The sequence below is a fragment of the Canis lupus genome, chromosome 2 (assembly GCF_003254725.2).
Source record: "Canis lupus dingo isolate Sandy chromosome 2, ASM325472v2, whole genome shotgun sequence".
NCBI classification, from domain to species: domain Eukaryota; kingdom Metazoa; phylum Chordata; class Mammalia; order Carnivora; family Canidae; genus Canis; species Canis lupus.
The window spans coordinates 24732646-24755041 of record NC_064244.1 but is presented as its reverse complement, the minus strand read 5'-3'; the positions used below and the strand labels follow the sequence as shown (position 1 = coordinate 24755041).

The 22396-nt window shown below is 36.3% G+C and overlaps 1 long non-coding RNA gene and 1 other non-coding gene across 4 annotated transcripts in view; both read left to right on the top strand.

Moving 5' to 3' along the window:
- The window catches only part of LOC112659079 (uncharacterized), a 74115-nt gene extending 51932 nt beyond the window's left edge, over positions 1-22183 (top strand). The window contains exon 6 of one of the 3 annotated variants that reach the window (XR_007405795.1): positions 22136-22183. This is a non-coding gene — a long non-coding RNA (uncharacterized LOC112659079). Of the gene's footprint in view, positions 1-3714; positions 4114-4211; positions 7039-22135 lie in introns of those variants that run through there. The other 2 variants (XR_003136156.3, XR_003136157.2) reach the window with 2 other exon arrangements.
- LOC112659119 (U6 spliceosomal RNA) lies at positions 10559-10665 on the top strand. The gene has a single exon (XR_003136193.3). It is a non-coding gene; the product is annotated as a U6 spliceosomal RNA (small nuclear RNA).
- Positions 22184-22396: the final 213 nt, after the last annotated feature.

Here is a 22396-nt window from a genome sequence, read left to right as displayed (position 1 = left end):
ATCAGTAATTTGTGTCTTCTATTTTTTGCTATTTATTCTGGCCAGAGCTTATTAATTTTATTAATCTTTTCAAAGACTGAGATTTTAGTTTTATCAGGTTTCTTTTTTGCTTTTCTGTTTTCAATTTCATTGACTTCTGCTCTAATTTTATTTTTTTTCATCTGCTTAATTTAGATTTAAATTGTTCTTACTTTTGTAGTTTCTTAAAGTGGAAGTTTATTATTGATTTTATATCTTTCTTCTTCTCTAAAATTTGCATTCAGTGCTATACGATCCCCTCTAAGGACTACTTTTTTGCTGCATCTCACACATTTTGATAAATTTTATTTTCCTTTAGTTCAAAATATTTTTGGAGTTTCTCTTGTTGGGATGCCTGGGTGGCTCAGTGGTTGACCATCTCCCTTTGGCTCAGGGCATGATCCCCGGGTCCTGGGATCAAGTTCTGCATCAGGCTCCCTGCAGGGAGCCTGCTTCTCCTTCTGCCTGTGTTCCTTCCTCTCTCTGTGTCTCATGAATAAATAAAATCCTTAAAAAGAAGTTTCTCTTGCTATGTAATCTTTGACCATGTTTTATTTAGTAATATGTTGTTTAGAGTCACCTGCGTGGCTCAGATGGTTGAACTTCTGCCTTTTTGGCTCAGGTCATGATACCAGGGTGCTGGGATGGAGCCCTATGTAGGGCCCCCTCCTCAGCAGGGAGTCTGCTGCTCTCTCTCCCCTCCTTGTGCTTGCTCTTTCTCAATCTCTCTGTGAAATAAGTAAATAAATAATCTTTTTTTATTTAAAGAAATATGTTATTTAATAATCAGGTATTTGGAGATTTTTTCCAGCTTTCTTTTTATTATTGATTTCTAGTTTAATTTCACTGTGGTCAAGAGCAGACATTGTATAGTTTTTTTTTTACTATAAATGTGTTAAGGTGTGTTTCATGGTCCAGAATGTGATCTATCTTAGTTTCATATGAGCTTGAGAAGAATGCATATTCTGCATTTTTGGATAAAGTAGTTTATAAACATGAACCATATTTTGCATATTGATGGAGCCATTGAGTTCAATTATGTCCTTACTAATTTTCTGCCTGCTGGACTGCCTGCTGGATGTTTCCATTTCTGATAGAAGGGAGCTACGGTCTCCAACTAGAATAGCAAATACATCTTATTCCCTTTGCAGATATATCTACCAAACTTGCTACTTTTTTTTTTTTTTTTTTTACTTTTTGCCCTTTTCCTTTGTTCTTTTTTATCTTTCACACATTTTTCTATTCTTTCTGGTTTTAAGTGAGTATTTTATATGATTGCATTTTCTTCCCCTTCTAGCATATCTATTATACTTTTCCCCTCTTACTTTTCTTACCATTGTCCTGGAATTTGCAATATAATTCTTACAGATAACCCTAGTCCACTTTCAGATAAAACTCTGCCACTTCTCAGGCAGTGCAAGTATTTGCAATTACAAAATATTTCTAATTCCTCTCTCACATCCCTTGTATCATTACTTGATTACACACAGAACTACATACAACCATATATAGATGCATATATTTGTGTGTATGTGTGCAAGGATACAAGGTAAATACTTCCTTACAATTATTTTAAACACATTATCATGTTAGGTAGATTAAGAATAATAAAATTGGTCGTTAGCTTACCTTTGCTTATTCATTCTCCAGTGTTCTTTCTTTCTTTATGTAGATCTGATTTTCTGACCTGAACAATTGTCCTCCTCCCTGAGGAATTTCTTTTAACATTTCTTCAAAGCAGGTCTACAGGGAACAAATTCCCTCAGTTTTCTAGTTTTCTCTATTGTCTGTCTCTATTGTCTGTCTAAAGTTGTTTTTTTGTTCTATTATATATATATTTGTATATATATATATTTTTAATGTGAATCTTTAAACACTCTGAAAACCCTAAACTCATCCTTTATTTCTGATGTTCTGCCAAGAAGACCTTGGTAATCACTTTCTAGAATGCACTTATTATAAAGGAATTCCAGATGGCACTTTAAAACATAATTTAATGTAAATACCAAATATTGCTCAACACTCAATTGAAAAACAAAAATGAAGATAATTATAATTAGACCTACTTATATGTGTTGAGCAATTATCCTGTGCTAATCTCTGTGCTGCTTCTTTATAAGATTATTTTATTGAAGGTAATAAAGCATAAAATGTACGTACTATTATTATCTGGCGAAGAACCTGAGATTTGTTTCCTTCCCTTGGAAACTAGAAGACTTAATTTTACTTCTGAAAAGACCTCATACAGATTGAACTAGGTGGTCTCCAGAACTTTGTAGAGATTCCAGGAGAGCAGGTGAAGTTAGTATTGGATTTTTCCTCACTAGTATGTAAAAAGCACTAGCTTTGTGCATAGTGCTGTGCCATGATGCTCTGGGAAATACAGCAACATGTAAGATCTTATCTTCCCTCAGGAATTTACATTAGAATGTAAATGTAGGAGAGACTCAACATGAACCTAAATATCTGTACTAGAATAAAATGTGGAAAAGGGACATTAAAAAAAAAAAAAAAGAAAGAAAGATGGAGAGAGCATTCCCTGACTTGAGGGACTAGTGTAAAGGGTATTGCAGAGATGAGGACAACTGAGCCAAGCTTTGAGGAAAGAAAAGCATTAGAGAAAGCAGAGTCATTCTAAATGAAGGCAATAATGAGAGCAAAAGCTTGAGGGAAAAACACAGCATGTCCATAGAGAACAGTAGTTTTCTTGTATTGGTTGGAATCTTAGATGCCTTATAGAAAATGATGACTGTGAAGGTACATCATTAGATTGGGGGAGTTTGATGGATGGCTTTGAATGCCAGGCTAAGCCATTTAAACCTAGTTTATTTGGCACTGGAGGACCACTGGAGGATTGCCAAAGTTTAGTAAAGATCCCCAAATCTGTAATGTTAGCCAAGACTTCACTGGCATCTCTTCTACAATACTGTATTTTGAAAAAACTAAGAGTGAGAGATGAATGAACATGCTCAGTATTGCCCATGGTAAGAGCAAGCAGACCTTAAACGGTAGGATGTACAGTTTTCTGTTTGCAGTTTTTAGGAGGTATCTCAAAAGTCCACGACCTATAGTAAATTGTGGTTTTTATGAGGCACTGATCTTAATCACAGATAAGTAGTCTCTGGTAAGGAAACCAATCTCTCATCATTCTCACCTCAAAGCTGTAATTGTCCAATTTAGTTTTTGTAGCGGCTCAGAAAAGTGAGTATTATGGTTTCCATTTAGTAGCTGGGAATGTTTGCTATAGTAAAATGTGTGAATTTGGGTATCAAGGAGGATCTTGAGTTAAATCTCTAGTGACCGTAAGGAAATACTTTAATAAGTGGTGAGGTCTCATTACTATCCTTCAAACCTCTTTTGTTACAATTTCTCCTCCCTTGACCAATTGTTCCTTAAGAAAATTAACTACTGGGATGCCTGGGTGGCTCAGGGGTTGAATGTCCGCCTTCGGCTCAGGTCGTGTTCCCAGGGTCCTGGGATTGAGTCCCTTAATGATCTGCTTATGTCTCTGGGTCTCTCTGGGTCTCTCATGAATAAATAAATATTTTTTTAAAAGAAAGAAAGAAAATTAACTCCTCTGCAGTATGAATTGGGGTTGAATGCTGGCAGAAGAGGAGGAGAGCATTTAAAGCAGCCTGCTCCAGGGTGCCTGGATGGTTCAGTTGGTTCAGTCTCTGATTCTTGGTTTCCACTCAGGTCATGATCTCAGGATCCTGGAATGAAGCCCAGCATTACGCTCTGTGCTCAGTGGGAAGTCGGCTTGAAAATTCTATCCCTCTGCCCCTCCCCTAACCCATGCATGTGCATGTGCTCTCTCAATCTCTCTAAAATAATAAATCTTTTTAAAAAATGAACAATAAAAAATAATAAATCAGCCTGCTCTGATAAACAGCTATGCATCTATTCATGCTGCCCACCCCCACCCCCTGAAATCCCTTTTCCATTGAATTCACAAAACCCACTCATTCATTAAATGAGACTTCCTCTATGTTTCCAGATCTGGCCCTTTTCTCCTAATACTAACCTCCTAACCTCCTAATTATTCCTAAGTAGGTGAGTGTCTTTGTCATTGTTGCATGCTCAATGATTATTACAGTGCTGGCACATTATAGATACTTTCTTTCTTTTTGTCTTTCTTTTTTTTTTTATTTTTTGTTTGTTTGTTTGTTTATTGTGGGATTCTCCAAATCCAGACCTTGAAACAGAGATTCAAGTATGACTTTGGCTGCAGTAACTTCTTGCTATATATGGCTCATGAGTCAAGGGAAACAAAAGAAAAATACTATTGGGACTTCAAGACAAAAAGCTTCTGCACAGCAAGGAAACAATCAACAAAGCTAAAAGGCAACCTTCAGAATGAGAGAAGATATTGGCAAATGACATATCTGGTAAAGGGTTAGTATCAAAAATATGTAAAGAACTTATCAAATTCAACACCCGAAAATAAAATAATCCAGTTGAGAAATGAGCAGAAGACATGAATACTTTTCCAAAGACATACAAATGGCTAATAGATACATGAAAAGATGCTCAAAATCACTCATCATCAGAGAAATAAAATTCAAAAATACAATGAGATATCCCTTTGCACCTGTCAGAATGGCTAAAATTCAGAGCACAGGAAACAACAGGTGTTGGTGAGAATGGAAACTGATACAGTCACTCTGGAAAACAGTATGGAGGTAAAAAAAAAAAAAATGATTTCTTTATTTGAAAGGCATGAGGATTACCAGTGTGGGAGTGGAGAAGAAATACAGGAACAGGAAGACAGCCAATAAAGGGTGTGTTGTTAAGCCAGCTTCCACAGCAAGCAATGGGAATTTAATCCTAGCAGGCAACTTTAGGAAATAGTTTAAAACACACCCCTTAGATTACACCAGCTCAGAGGTGTGTGAGCTGGGATTTTATAAAGCAATTCCCAACATTGGGCTTTGCTTTACACTCCTAGGGTGTGAGTTCCATGGCACCTCTCGCAGATGTGCAGGATCTCTGGACAGAAGGACCCATAGTAATGGGAGAAAATTCCTCAGGCAGGAGATGCAGATAATGCTTTTGACATCAGCCAGGTATAGAGATTTGGTAGGGCCAGAGGGACATGGCGGGGGGCATAGCCAACATTTGCCACAGTGTGCATTAAATGGTTGTTGTTATCATAGCAAGCAACCAGCTAGGAAAAGTGCAGAAGACTGCAGTTGAGCCACCCATGCTCTGGTTAAGGATGGGTAATGAGTTTTGTGTCTCTGCTGAGGTGTCATGCTCCAGTGGCATGCTCCAGTGGAGAGAGCCCTGTGCACAACACCGAAATGCAAAACGCCAGCCTTTTTGTATAGGAGAGATTCTCCTAACCCACTTGTCAGGAGGACAGGAGCACTGGGCTGATTTTAACAGTAGAGCTTGTGTCAACTCAGGCACGCTCCCTGACCTTGCCACTGGACAACTTGATTAATTGTGAACAAACGGTCACAGAGAAGTCAAACAGAAATGGAAGGGATGAGAAAAGCTAATGAGCCATAAAAGATCCTGAAACAGCCTGAAAACGAGTCTGATAGTCCTTTTTCTTTAAATAATAATCATTTGCAATGATCAGGAATTTCTGCTTATGATACAGATAGTGGAAATTTAGGGTTACCCCTTCTTGCGATTCATAGAATCCTCCATAATAGCCGCCTCCATTTAGTTGGCCAAAGATTTTGTCAGTCACATGTAAATGTATAGATGAGGAAACAGAGATTCCTTGTCAGTTTTGATTCTGAGTTTTGCTGAGCAGTAGTTTCAAATTTTAACTTCGATGTCAAACAGACTTAGGTTTTGATTCCTGATCCACCCTTCACTTAGTTACTTACCGTGTCACTTTGGGCAAGTAGCTCAAACTCTCTAACTCCCAGTTTTCTCATCTGTCAATGGAAGATGTGAAGGTGATACTGCATACATCCCTGAGAATTAACATAATGTATGTTAAGGTTTATTGCCCTGAAATATAGTAAGAGATCAATAGTTTTAATGCTGATGTTCCTGTGGTTGTATGTGTAGTCAAAATGGTGGCAACATGGTTGTATTAATTGTGGTATCACTGGTGTACTATTCCTTTCCATGGCTGAATGCACTGGAATGAACATGGACTTTGAAGGAAAACAATCCTGAATTTTAATTCTACATATGGATGTAGCTGTGTACTATTTGTTTGTAAGAATTACACTAGGAAATGCTTACCAAACACCAAGTTGTATTTGGAACTGAATAAAAATTAACAGCTCAATAAACATGAGCTCATGAGCTTCCCTTCCCCCATCCCTCTGTTTCCAAAGGTGAGTGGTTCTTACAGAGTATTTGTATGATATTTTTTGTTAACATTTTTTTTTTGATAATTCTAGCATGGAAGAAAATGTTAAGCATTTCATCTGTACTGCAAACTATTTGACAGTAAGACTGAGGCAGTCTTTCCCATCAAGTGGTAGTTCATTCAACAAAAATAATTTAAATCTCAGGGAATGTGACAAAAAACAAATTTGTGAGTCTGGAAAGTATGCCATGACCCCAAATTAAAAACTTGGGTAAAACAACCTCATCACCATGATGGTGAATAGAAGACAGGTTAAATAGATGAAATCTATAAATACAGTTTAGGGTTGACTCAGAAAAATTACACATCTAAGACCATGAACACGATGTGAAATATGCTTTTTTTTTCATATGTAACCCTTTGGGTAGGAGAGTGGCTTTTCACCCTGTTTTACCACTTTACAAAACAAAATAATCACTTGTAAAGGAAATTTGGCAGTGGAAAATTGTTTTGTTTGAAATCATAGAGGTGGATGTTTTTTCTGTGAGGTAAGGACTTTCATAATTCATTAGGTGATAGAAACTCATATTAAGTTGTGCCCAGTCTACCTCACAATTTCAACATGTAATTTGTCTGCTCTGATAAGAGTTGTCTTAATACTTTTATGGTAGAAGTTGCTGCCAGTATAAAATTACCACTTGGCGTTTTATGAGAGGTATGCATTATCCTAATACATTTTTGGTACCACTTTTATTACATAAAATATTTTATATTCTAAAAAAATTGAATCATCCCAATTTCCTGCTTTCATGGTGTGTTTTATTATAGTAAATGTTATTAATGTTTTTACATGGATTATTTCATACCATAGGATGAATATCTTAATTTGAATTAAACTTTAAAAAAAATGATGAGCTTCAATTAAATGAATAAACAGTCTGATGTGGGCTCTAATTTCAGCCATCGTATGTCTCAAATAAGTTTATAGCTGTTATTTGGTGGTTCAGTTCCTCTATCAATAAAATGGAGCTTTTTTTCAATATATTCTATAGGAAAGCTTCCTGCCACTCCAGAAAGCTAGAATTAAAACTCAAGATTGTTTTTCTCCAAAATCAATATTCTTTCACTTGTCCTAGGTAACCAAAGGGAATAATCATCTTTTCAAAGTCTTTCTATGTATGTGTTTTTCATGAGGAAGAAAGTCTAGGTAATATTTAAAGCTAGGAGAGTCATATCCACATGCTTGTATATTATTTCTCTTTGTCTCCATCTCAGTTAGAGGTGTTAACACATAAAATCACCCTTCTTCTCAATAGAATGCAAACAATGAACCAAAGAAACCTATTTTTATTGACTAATGATGAATACTTCTGGTTTTGGCAAATTACAGTTAAATAGCATGGCAGACATTTCAACTGTTCAACTTGCATTTACTACTTCTTTCTAGTGTACCATAGGTTTATACTTCCACATTCCCTTCCATATCCTGACGAGGAAATTAGGCATAAATATGGGACTGTTAGTGGAAATGATGAGTGTCACTTGCAGGTAGAAGTTCTTCATTGCTGGGACAGAAATCTCCACCTCTCCTCTTTTACTGTTACGAGTATTTGTGAATGCCTGTGGTAGCATGGAGGAGTAACATTGAGCCTAAACATGGAAGTCACTGGTCCCAGCACATGGCCTCAGCCCCCAATAACTCTTGCCTGTATAAGTCCTTAACGTCATTGTCTTAAGGCCTTGAAAACTTTGAATTCTTTATTATTGCAGGATAACTCAACCAATCCTGACTAATGAATATGGACATGAAACATACTGACTTTTTTGTTCCAAAAGTAGCACTTTGAATATTGTGTAGATGCTGCTTCAACATTCAAGCATTGCAATAAAAAAGGTCAAATTCCATAATTTTGAAATCACTTGCATCTCTCCCTCTTGAGGCAATATTCTAATAGAAATATGAAGAAATATAAACTCTTGATTCGATTTTCTCATCTCTAAGTGGAAGGCCAAACTTCATAATCACATTATCAAAAAGAAACACAAATAATGAGTGTCTTACAGGACTCTAAATAGATGAAAGCTATTTTTCAACTGCAAACTATTTTTCTCACATCATGATAGTTGAAGAAAGTTTCTATCAAGTCCTTAGGATTTTAGAGTGAGTTTCTCTTACACTCAAAGTGCCATTTCATTTCCAACATACGAATAATATTTCATAAATAAAATGAAGCTTATGTGTATTTATTTGTTGCCACATATTAAAATGGTGCTTATTTTTTCATCATATTAGGAAGTTGTATTTAGAATATTCTGTCTTAAGCTACAGACTATGTGATATACTTAAAATGCTTGTTGTAGGGCTCTTATTAGCATCTCAAAGATAGAGGCATTTCCCTCTTAAGCACCTGAAATTGTAGGGAGTGAATCTTGATGTTGTCAAAATATATTAAAACACCATGGACAGAAAAGATAAGTAATAATTTCAAATAAAAGCCCTACATCAAAAGTTAGAAGGGCAGATGTTCCAATTTGCAGATTCTGTAGTATATCTTTACTATGAAGCTAGTTTTTATGAAGGTAATTGTATGTATCACATTCCAGTGTTTATACAGTAAAGATTGGTTTATTTTATCATTAAGGATTCTTCTTTGCCAATGTTTAATACACTAGTTAGATTTTATATTAAATGAAAAAAATCTTAATTCTTGCTATGTTTTTTCCTCTATGGCTAAGGTTCTCCTTCATGTGGTATATATATATATATTTCATAACTTTTCATTTCTAATCATGAATATTTAAAATCTTAAGAATTCAACAATCACTCTTTTTTTTGGAGAGAAGGGATTATTTTCTAAAGAAGTAAATTTGGAGGAATGTTATTGAATACTACCTCTATATTGTTAAGTATCTTCTCATTATAAATGTAAAGCACACTAAAAAAAGAAGTAAAGCATGCTTATTTTTAATATTTATTTATTTATTTAAGATTTATTTATTTACTTGAGACAGGGGCGAGAGGAGTAGAGGGAGAGGGAGAGAGAAAGTCAGACACCTTGCTGAGCACAGACTCCAACACAGTGCTTGATCTCACAACCTGAGCTGAAATCAAGAGTAGGACATTTAACCAACTGAGCCATCCAGGTGCCCCTTAATTTATAGCATTTAGAAATTTTAAAAAGTAATAAAAAGAAAAGTTAAATATAAATAAAAATAATAATAGCCAACACAAACTGGGCACCTATTTCTCATAAAATCTCATATAATCACACTATTTACGAAAACACAATTGGCATTTCCTCTGTCCTATTTCCTAAAGGTTGATCTTATTTTCTGTATAGATTTTTACCCTGCAATCTCTATTTTGAAGACAAATTTATACATTTAATTATTCTTTGAAATCAAGATTTTGGAAGACATTTAATATTTCATAACTTCGTATACCTGAAATGGTATGTGCATTCATTTCCCTATACTTACACATTTAAATTATTTCATGTTTATAATTAATGATGTAGTTAATATTCTTATATATTTATCTTTGAAGATAAAGATAAATGAGGTATATATGCACTTTAACATAATAAAGGCCACATATGACAAGCCCACAGCTAACATCATATTCCATAGTGAGAAGCTTAAAGCTTTTCTTATAAAGTCAGGAACAAGACAAAATGCCCACTGGCACTAGTTTAATTCAACATAGTATTAGAAGTCCTTGCCAGAGAAATTAGGCAAGACAAAGTAATAAAAGGCATCCAAACTGGAAAGGAAGAAATAAAACTGTCACTATTTGCTGATGACATGCTATTATTTAGGAAATCTTAGAGTCTTTATCGAAAAACTGCTAGAACTAACAAAAAAATTCAGTAAGGTTCAAGAATACAAAATAAATATACTAAAATCTGTTGTTTCTGTACACTAATCTTGAACTATCAGAAATCAGAATTAAGAAAACAATCCCATTTACAATTTCATCAAAAGGAATACGAACAAATTTAATCAAGGAGTTGAAAGGGCTGTATATTAAAAAGTACATGGTGTTAATGAAAGAAACAGGAAGACACAAATACATGGAAAGACATTTCATGTTCATGAATTAGAAGAATTGATATTATTAAAAGCTCCAAACAACCAAAGCAATCTACAGATTCAGTGCAAACCCTATCAAAATTCCAATAGTGTGTTTCACAGAAATAGAATTGGTATAGAATCACATAAGATCCCAAATAACCAAAGCAATATTTAAAAAGAGGAATAGTGCTCACTTTGGCAGCACATATACTAAAATTGGAATGATATAGAGAAGACTAGCATGGCTCCTGCACAAGGATGACATGCAAATTCATGAAAAGGAGAAACAAAGTTAGAGGCAACACTCTACCAGATTTCAAACTTTATTACAGACTAATAGTAATTAAAACAGTGTGGCATTTGAATAAAAACAGACTCATAGATCAATTGAACAGAAGAGAATACAAGAACAAGCCCACACATACGTGGTCAATTACTTTATGACAAAGGATATACAATGAATACAGTCTCTTCAATGAATAATATTAAAAAAATGGACAATAAGTAAATGAAATTCTACTCATTTCTAATGCCATACACAAAATTTAACTCAATATGGATTTAAGACTTGAATGTAAGATTTGGAATTATTAAACTCCTAGGGGAAAAAAAACATAGGTGGCAAGTTCCTTGACATAGATCTTGATAATGATTCTTTTTTTTTTTTTTTAATCTGGTACCAAAAGCAACAAAAGCAAAAATGAACTGTGAGGCTACATCAAACTAAAAAGATTTTGCAAAGCAAAGGAAACCATCAACAAAATGAAAAGGCAACCTACAGAATAGGAGGAGATATTTACAAATCATATATCTGATAAAGGATTGATATCCAAATTACATAAAGAATTCACACAGCTTTATACCAAAATCAACATATAACCAGTTAGGAAATGGGCAGAGGACCTGAGTAGACATTTTTTAAAAAAAGAAAAAGATTTTATTTATTTATTCATAAGAGATGCAGAAAGAGAGGCAGAGACATAAGCAGAGGGAGAAGCAGGTGCCCTGAAGGGAGCCTGAGGTGGGACTTGATCTAAGGACCCTCAGATCATGACTTGAGCCAAAGGCAGACAGCCACTGAGCCACCCAGGTGCCCTTGAATAGACATTTCTTCAAAGAAGACATAGAGGTGGCCAACAGATACATAAAAAGATGCTCAAACATCACTAATCATCAGGAAATTGCAATACCACAATGAGGCATCACCTCACACCTGTTTGAAGAATTATCATCAAAAAGTCAATAAAAAAGTCAATAAACAACAAGTGTCGGTGGGAATGTAGAGAAAAGAAAACATGCACTGTTGATGGGAATGCAAATTGATACAACTACTATTAAAAGCAATATGAAGTTTCCTCAAAACTTAAAAAAAAAAAATAGAACTACCATATGATCCAGCAATTTCACTTTTGGGTCCTTATTTAAAGAAAACAAACACTAACCTAAAAGATATATGTGCCTCCATGTTCATCTCAACATATAATAGCCAAGATTTAGAAATAGCTCAAGTGTCCATTGATGGATGAATGGATAAAGAGATCATGATTTATATATAAACAATGCCGAAAGAAGGAATGAAATATTGCCATTTGCAACGACATGGATGGCCCTTGAGAGCATCATGTTTAGTGAAATAAGTCAGACTGAGAAAACAATTACTGCATGATCTTTCTTATATATGGAATCTAATTTAAAAGTAAGATAAACTAAGCCTCATAGAGTCAGACAGAAATAGATTATTGGTTGCCAGAGGCAGAGGATGGTGGTAGGAAGAATGGGTGAGTTGTGGTTTTGTTTTTGTTTAAATAAACGGAATGATTTGTGATAAATGTCATTTACATGAGAACAAATAAAATCAAATACTTAGGTACAAATACTTATATACAGGATCTATATGTGGAAACTACAAAACTCTAATGAAAACAATAAATGGAAGTATATTATCTGTTCGTGAATTGAAAGACTGTGTTACTAAAATGCCAGTAAAATACCATTCAAAATCACAAGAAGCTATTCTATAGATATTTATTTTAAAGATTTATTTGTTTATTTATCAGAGAGAGAGAGAAAAAAAATGCATGCATAAGCATGCAGAGGCAGAGGGAGAAGCAGACTCCCCACCAAGCAGGGAGCCTATGTGGGCTCCATCCCAGGACCCCACGATCATGACCGGAGCCAAAGGCGTCTGCCAACAAACTCACTGAGCCACCCAGGCACCCCTATTCTGTAGATTTGACACTTATTCTGCAGTTCCATTAATGAAGATAACACAGTGCAGCAAAATAAGAGAAACACAGACCATTGGAAAAGAAAAGAGAACCTAGAACTATGCTCACACAGACATAGTCACCTGATCTCTGACAAAGGGGCAAAAGCAATTCAATGGAAAAAGACTTTTTTCAAGACATGATACTGGAACATTCATATGCAAAAAACAAAAAGAGTATACACACAGATCTTGCACCTTACACAGAAAGTCCCTCAAGTTGGATGTAGACTCTGAAGACACAAGATGGACTCCTATTCAAAATTTGGTTCAGCTGTCAGGATTGAAAAACCCATATCTGCAGCAAGAGAAAATGAAATATTTGTTACTTACATATGAGACAAGGAGTGGGGTAGGACAAGGAGCAGAACAAGCTTTCCTGCTGGAGCAAAGATAGCTTGAGAGAAAAAGAAGAGCATATGAGCTTGGGATTTTTGTGGTGCTAGGGTATGGGCCTGTGTGGTGACATCCTGGTTAAGTGATGAAAAGCAGTAGTTTTTCTATGGGTTCTGTCACAGGCAGTGGTATGATGAACTGCCAGGGCAGTTCACTTAGTTGATCCCAAGGAGCGGCCCAGCTAGCCAAGGGATCTGAGAGAGGAGTGACCTCCTCTAGCAACATGATGATTGTCAGGATGCTGAAGACAAGGCCACCACCTCACAAAGATAGCAGTATGCCAGAAGGCCCAGATTTGGCTTTATCTTATAGCAAGGATGCTTCTATGACTATCTTGTGCTTCTGTGATCTAACATGTAAAGGGCAGCTGGATACAGAGGGCGGTAAGCTCTCATAAGATGAGAACCTCTTAAAAAAAAAAAAAAAAAAAAAAAAAAGACGAGAGCCTCTATTTCCCAGAGAGCCCAGTATACTGTGACCACAATTGCCACTCTCTTGGCACATAGCACAGGGTAGTTTCTTGCAGCAGAAGCTCACAGACAACTAATGGGCATTATGAGTGGTCCAAAGACTCTAAGAGGTGTGAAAGGAGTTTGCTAAAGTTTTGACAATGAAGGTACCTCTCAGGGCACAACTGTATTGCAATTTTGGACAGATTTTTAGATGGGCTTCCATTCAAGGTGGGCCAGTTTGCAAGTAATAGGGTAAATGAGCTTATGTAAAATTTACAAACACTGAATATAATTTGCCTACGGATCCTCCCCCAAAAAAACCCTAAAAAATGGGAACGTGTTTTAACATTTTGGGTGTTGAGAGGTTAATAGCAGTTTCTAGATAGTGGAAGGGATAAAACAGTCCTGTGTTCACCAGCTAAATCCTCGGGAAGCTAATCAAAGTGGCGAAACCTTGTACTGTGTTCAGAGTAACGCCCCGTTCCCTTGTCAGGAGCTCCTTTGTGAGTATTTGTGTCTCAAATCAGTGTGTCAAATGAATCTCCTCGGAGGAGGATGTCATCGATATAATGTCCTATCTGTGCTTCAGGAGAAAGGTAGGTGCAGGTAAGAGCTTGCCTGCAAAGGTTGTGGACCTCATGTGTAACTGGGGAAAGGAGTACTGCGCCCCTTTGGAGGTGAAGGCAAAATGCAGCTGAGAAACTGGCACTGAACAGAGCATATCAGCCGGATCTATAGTAGTTACCAAAATAGCTGCCAATTGGATGGAGTCAGTAATTTGAATAATATTGGCTAGGAGAAACTTAATGCATGAAACCACATCAAATGGTGGTAATCCACACTGAGGCATCTGATCCGTACTTTCCATGTTTAAGAACAGGTAAAATCAGGGGCCCCTGGGTGGCTCAGTCAGTGAAGGTCATGACCTCAGGGTCCTGGGATCAACCCCACATTGGGCTCCCTGCTCTCCAGAGACCCTGCTTTTCCTCCCTCTATCACTCTCCCAGGTTCTGTTCATTCTCTCTCTCTCTCTCTCTCTCTCTCAATCTCTCTCCCTGTCAAAAAAAGTAAATAAATAAAATCTTTTTTTTAAATAAATAAAATCTTTAAGAAAAAAAAGAACAAGATAAAAATCAGGGTATTACATAGAGATGCAGAGGGGAAAATCACTCCTTCACTAACTGGTCTTATATAATGTCTTTCAATCCTTGAAGGCCCTGTTTGAACACATTAAGTTGTAGTCCCAATAGTTATGATGAGATGTGCTTTTTTTGGTCACTAGCTTATGTCCACTAGTTTTCCTATGATTATAATGTATACCTTGTTTAAATGAGCGGGATGTCCACATCTCATTGTAATTTGAGCTGCAGTATCAATTAAGGACATGAAGTTTTGTCATTGGTGCATTTCAGCAGATTATTAAATTAATTCAGAACCATTGGATTGGTAACGTAGAAAACTCAATCAGAGCCCTTTTACTTTTTTGTTGTGTAACTTATTTTAGTAAATTTTGGATTAAGAATTGGGTCAAACTGTGGTGCTCTGTTTAATTTTGTTGTGTGTTCCTTTCCCTTGTATCCAAGTATCCAGGTCTCTCTTTGTGTTGTTGGGCGCGGGGAGGGGAACTTGAGGGGGGTGTTCTGGAATAATTGGGAGGAGATGTCTCTATTCTGCTCACATTTCTAAATTTCTGCATTTCAAAGACTTTTATATCACTGTCATCAGGGTTAGGGACCTGTTGCTTTATAGAGCTTAAGGAGTCTAGGTTTAACAGGTGCAACCACTAGTATGTATAGTGTGTATATGTCTTTGTATATATTGACTGTGGCTCATTCATTTATACTTTTGTAATTCTGATGTTTAGATATATAATTTCTTTGTCCATTCTTTTGTTTGGGGGACATTTTGGCTGCTAGGAGTTTCTTGCCATTTAAATAATACTGGTATGAATATTCCTATTCATGACTGTTGGTTAAAAAAAAAAGTTAAAAAAACTAAATAAAAAGTTTTTTTTAAAGTTTCCATGGGATATATTTACTTGATCATAGTTTCTATCTCTGTAATCATTTTATGGAAGGATAACATTAATAGCTTTTCTAAATGATTCAATAATGATTATTATACCAAGTATATATTCATACTTTTCATTAATAGCTTTTTCTAATATTAATCCAAACCAGCATACAGGGGATAAAACTAATTTAGCTTATAATCTCTTAGATTTTAAAGCCTAGTCTGATTATATTTGCCAATGCATTGTTTCAATGCTTTGTATTCATGATCATAAGTGTAAGTTGGCATATAACTTTTTTTTATTACATTTTTTTTGGTCTGGTGTTAATAAAATGCCTCTTAAAATTTAAAAAAAAAAATGTGCGTGTATGCACACAAACACGTCAAAGACCTCTAGTCAAAGGCCACTAGGAACACATCTATAGTTGTAAATAATTTAGGTTTCATTCTTGTTGAAACAACTAAAGGTACCGTGCAACATGAGAAACTATGGAGCATCTCAGTAAGAAGATGTGAGAATTTAAAGAATATGGGCTTTGGTTAGGTAATTTTGGGGAAGACTCAAGGAAGTAGGGATTTTCTCTGCATTGGGTAATATGAGGAAATGAGATAATTTTATGACTGGATATGTGAATCTTACCTAGAAAAAAGACAGACTAAAGCAATGATCAGGCCATAATTAATAATAATAATAACAATAATAATAATAATAAAGCAACAGGCACTCACATTTGCCAGGAGATGGAGGATGTTTTTTTGTGGTGTGCACAGTGACCTTGTTTATGTCTGTGAGTAGACAGAAATATGAAGTGGTCTTGGTTCTGGTCTCATTTCATCATGTTCCTGTGGCAGCCTTGTCTGAGTTGTTCTGCAAGATGGTTTATGTTCAACAAGAGAACACCACAGCCTAGCTGTGAGTGAAATATGAAAAATGAATGAAATATACACACATATATAATACACTTATCTCATTTTCGAGAAAGCAAGCATAATTTCCAGATGAGGAGAGACATTGGCAAAGAAACTTTGAGACACAGACATATTATTACCCGAAAAACTTTTAATAGAGGACGCTCAAGCCTTCAGACACTGAAAATTCCTTCTCTTCAGGACAGATATTCAGACTATGGCATATCTGGCTTTCAAAGACTTACAATGTGTTGATTTCATTTGTTCTTTCTTTTTTTTTTTTTTTTGACATAAAACAAAACTTTTATTTTTAAAAAATTTTTATTGAAGTTCAATTTGCCAACATATGGAATAACACCCCAGTGCTCATCCCCTCAACTGCCCCCTCAGTGCCTGTCACCCAGTCACCCTCATCCCCCGCCCATCTCCCTTTCTACCACCCCTTGTTCGTTTCCCAGAGTTAGGAGTCTCTCATGTTCTGTCTCCCTTTCTGATATTTTCCACTCATTTTTTCTCCTTCCCCCTTTATTCCCTTTCATTATTTTTCATATGTTCTTTAAAAGGGAGAAAAATCACTACATAGCCATGTTGGGAAATTGTGAGAGGCTATCATAAGAAGTTTGAGTGTCTTCCCAAAAGAAATAGGGAATAATTGAAGGATTTTAACAGATATGGTTGAAAGGGGGAAAAAACAAAGGATTTTTAGCTTAGAAAGATGACTGAGCAGTTAAAAGAATTAGTCAGAATAAAGCAAAACCAGAAATGAAGGCCAGATTAGAGCCTGGACATGGTTCATTGCCAGTGTAGACAGAGATGAGCACTAGAGATCATGAAGTTTATTAGATAGTTAAAAGTGGGAAGTGAGAGAGGAAAGACTTCATGGTGCTCCCACTTTTAACATGCAGTTTATATAAATGTAACTTTATTTAAATAAGTATTCATACTGATAAAAGTTGAAGAAGGCCAGTGTAAGCTATTATTTGAAGGCGGTGCTGTCGTTTTATCCCATCCTCACTTCTTTTCCATACATGAGTGTTCCTTCCCTCACTTTGTGACCAGTAAGTCCTATAAAAGCATCAGTAAAATGTAGTTTTAGAGCAACTACCTCCTTATTCTGATTTATGGATTAATCCAACCATTGTTCCATTTATGGGCTGAAAGTGTGCAGTGCTTTTCTCATTGAAAAGGACCAGCTTCCAGCAGTAGTATTTTCCATTAAACAAATAGGTTATCATCCAGAACTGAGTACAGCTTTGTCCTAATGCTCACACTCTAAAATGAGCGCCTTGCCTTTTCTCAGTGTTCAGTGAGCTTCAGCTTCCTGCTTGTTGTATTTAGTGGCTGCAGCCAAGTAGTATACATAAAAATTAATAAATGTGATCCTGAATAGCCCCTCCTGGAAATATCCTGTCCTGTCAATTCCTGGAAGTAGTAAAACAACCACCACTGTAACATTCAGTGCATTTCCAGAGCACTTGAGTACTTGATTTAAGGGGAGTGAAGAGAAGCTCCAGTGAATAAGAAAGCAGGTTGAAAATCAGGTCCCTGCCCTCAGAATTTTATGATAGATGACAATAGAAATTACAGAAAACTCTATACAATTACTCTATAGAGTAGTGAAGTTGTATGTATATCCTGGAAAAAAATAGCAAATGAAACAAAATGCTATTTATAATTGACCCATGATTATGTAGGACTGTGAAATTTTGCTTCCCACAAATGATCATTTATTGAGATACTGAATGAGGAGGAAAAACAGTTTCACAAATTTAGGACATGAAGGCTCATTTGTCATTTGCAAATGTCTCTAATTGCAATAAAAATAATAATAGCCTATGTGATATATCAGGCTTTGTGGAAGGCCCTTTATAAATATGATGTTATAATGTGCAGGACAAAAAAAGCTGAAATTAAGAGAAGTTAAATAAATTATTCTATATAAATGTCACATACCAAGTAAATGGTGTTCCTATTTGATCTATAGAATTGTGCAACTGATCTTAATTTATGCTAGTTTATTGGTATTGAGACAGACTAGGACTAATGGTTTCTTAATTTAATGAATATTTTTGAGCATCAAATTTATGCTAAGCACTAATCACTAAGACTTATTTTTTTATTTTTAAAGATTTTATTTATTAGAGAGAGAGAGAGAGCAGGGGGAGAAGCAGATGGAGAGGGAGAAGCAGACTCTGTTCTCAGCATGGAGCCTGATGAGGGGCCTGGTCCCAGGATCCTGAGATCATGACCTGAGCCAAAAATGAGAGTCAGATGCCTAACTGAGCAACCCAGGTGCCCCCCACTAAGACTCTCTTAAATGGAAAGTATGATGCAGAGACTAAAGCAGCTTCTCCATAAAACCCTGCATGTAATTGGGGCAACCACAAGTTCAGATGAATTCCTTTATGAGGTACCAAAGATGCATCAAGCATCGACCAGAGTTAGGAGGAAAGGGCTTTACTAATTTTTCACCTAAGATCCGTACTTCTTGTTTCTTTCCTTCAGTGACTCAATTGGAATAAAACCACGAGATATTCTCTTTAAGAGAGAATACTAATGCCCAGCAGAAGAAACACTACCCTTGAATAAGCTGCAGGATTCCGGGGGCACAAGTGTTTCTATTCCCACCCCCAACTTACTACAACTAACAGTCCTCCCGTACTGACTTAGCAAAACCAAAAAATTATGCGAAAGGAGCATATTCATGTACTAGAAATATTATCGAATAGAGTTCCTGTGTAAGTTTAGAATTAGATTTCCCCAGTTGCCCATGCAAAAATTTATTGTGCGAATGGGTTAGATGGTCCTGGAGCTTCTGATATTCTTTCCATTAACACTACTGGTGCTGAAAACCAGTTTTGTGAGATTCAAATATCAGCCTTTCCACATCAGTGGTTTCCCCATTTTTGATCACAGAAACCTCAGAAGGCAGCTCTCTCGATTCTCAGAAAAAAGCTCGCCTCTTCTGATCTGGCACTTTAAAGAGAAAGAAAGATTCCTTCATTTTCTAGTTTATTTCAAGATGTAGCATTTATATTCTAATAGCGAAGGGCTTCGAGAGCTCCGGTGTGAATACTTTTCCTCCCTGACATAGTTATCTTTTCATTGCTGGTCCCAATCATTCCTTTTCCTTTCCTTATGTAATAAAAACAAAGCACTACCTGCCCCCACCCCTTAAAAAATGATATTTGAATGACGATATTCTCAAAATGTTTCTTTAGCACTTACTTCTTTTTCTTCTTTAATCAATTTGGAAGCTGCAAAAATTGAAAGCTTTGATTTTTAGAGTGCCATCTTCAAAAGCCAATTTCTGACATTAAATGGAAATCGTATCCAACATAATGGCTGGCTTAATACAGCCTATTATGTTTATAGAAATCTCTCCTTTTATTTCAGCAGGCTGTTCTAGTTCTGTGTGCATGAAATATACACAGCATTAGGAACAAATTTTAATTTCTAAGTTGCTACTAATTCTTAAAGTAAAAGTGATCATTCTATATTCCCTGTTTTATTCATGCTCTTTGGTAAAAATATAATTTTGAACACATACTGACGAGTTCCTGTATTCTTTATACTATGATTAGATTTGACTGTGAGTATCAGAAAGGCACTGTTTTAGAGTGAACCATAATCATCTTAAGTAAACACATTATGTCAATGATTTTGATTTATTTTCGTGGTTTACATTATAGGATTATTTGGATTGCAGTTTTGTTTCACTTTGGATGATATTTTGTTAATTTGGGTATCTGAAATATAAAATTTACTTTAATTCTGCACATATACAGTTGATGTATAAGATTCAGAAATGTGTTACAAAGAATTAAAACATATTTTTTTGTCTTTGTAGTCTCATAATCTTTATATGATACATACATGTTAAGTGTACACTTTGAATGAATTGGTTAGGTTCCTTGGATGTCAGCAGTAGAAACTGACTATAAGCACATATACTAATAATTTAAGTAAAACTTTCATTATTGATTAAGGAGGTAAACCATAACCACAATACCGTAGAATTCATAGGAATGGGTTGGCTGATTTAAGTAGCAGTAATTTAGTGAGCTGTCTTTTTTTTTCTTTAAGATTTATTTACTTATTTTAAAGAGACAAAAGGGTGTCTGGGTGGCTCAACTGATTAAGTGTCTGCCTTCCCCTCAGCTCATGATCCCAGGGTCCTGGGATCAAGCCCCACACCAGACTCTCTGCTCAGCAGAGAGCCTGCTTCTCCCTCTCCCTCTGCCTGCCACGTTGCCTACTTGTGTGCTCTCTTTCTCTGTGTCAAGTAAATAAAAATCTTAAAACAAAAATAAATAAATAAATAAATAAATAAATAAATAAATAAAGCGCATGAGAGGCAGAGTCAGAGGGTGGAGAGAGAATCTCAAGCAGACTCCTCACTTAGCACAGAACCCAACAGGGGGCTTCATCTCATGACCCTGAGTTTACAACCTGAGCTGAAACCAAGAATCGGACATTTAACAGATTGCACCACCCAGGTGCCCCATTAGTGAGCCAACTTTTCTTTTTTTTTTTATTGGAGTTCAATTTGCCAACATATAGTATAACACCCAGTGCTCATCCCGCCAAGTGCCCCCCTCAGTGCCCATCACCCAGTCACCCCAACCCCCCGCCCACTTCCCCTTCCACTACCCCTTGTTCGTTTCCCAGAGTTAGGTGTCTCTCATGTTTTGTCACCCTCTCTGATATTTTCACTCATTTTCTCTCCTTTCCCTTTATTCCCTTCCACTGATTTTTATATTGCCCAAATGAATGAGACCATATAATGTTTGTCCTCCGATTGACTTATTTCACTCAGCACAATACCCTCCAGGTCCCTCCACATCGAAGCAAATAATGGGTATTTGTCATTTCTAATGGCTAAGTAATATTCCATTGAGTACATATACCACATCTTCTTTATCCATTCATCTTTCGATGGACACTGAGGCTCCTTCCACAGTTTGTAAGCCAACTTTTCGGATGGCTGTACAGTTTAAACTTTCTTTATACATTCTAATATCCTGATCACATTTATATTTCTTGGACTTGATGTGTTTTGCTTGATTTCTTTGCCCATGATTAGCCAAGAAAGTCAGGGCTCAATACTGATCAACTCAACAGCAGTGCAAGCTGGACTTACCCTTTTGACAGAGTGTAATATACTATGGAGGACTTACATTCTTAGTAAGATAGGAAATGTAAGTTATAAGATACAGTTTAAAAAGCCAAAAAACACACAAAAAATGTTAAAGCATCATTGAGAGCTACTGAGGCAATAGGACTGGAGAGGCCACAGCCTTTATAGTTCAGGTCCTTCTGTGCTCTTTTTGGAACTTTCCATAAGGGGTACTGACTTCATTTGGCCGATGATAGGCATAAAAGTCAAGCGAGACAGAACAAGTCTCAGAAATGTGAATTTTGACCAGTGTATTAGGAAGAGAACTGACAGATATAAGCCTACATTCTTAGAGCCATACTGTTTCTGAGGGCATCTGCTGATTATTGGTGGAGTTGCAGGTAGTGGGTAGAAGCCGAAAGTTCAAGATTACATGAATATTGTGAAGAAATAAAGAGCCAGCAGTATTTTTTTTTACCATCTCAGAAAGGTAGAAAGATGATTTTGGAGTTCATGATTGCTAGGACTTAAGACACTAAAATCCTGACAAGAAGAGGAGAATAAAAAAGTGAATTCTTTTTTTTTTAATTTTTATTTATTTATGATAGTCACAGAGAGAGAGAGAGGCAGAGACACAGGCAGAGGGAGAAGCAGGCTCCATGCACCCGGAGCCCGACGTGGGATTCGATCCTGGGTCTCCAGGATCGCGACCTGGGCCAAAGGCAGGCGCCAAACCGCTGCGCCACCCAGGAATCCCCAAAAAAGTGAATTCTTATATGTGGTAGATTCTTGCACAGAGAAGTTGCCAAATTCCTGAAATGCATAGATCGAGAGGCTAAGGAGAAAGGAAAGATACTAGAAAACAGATT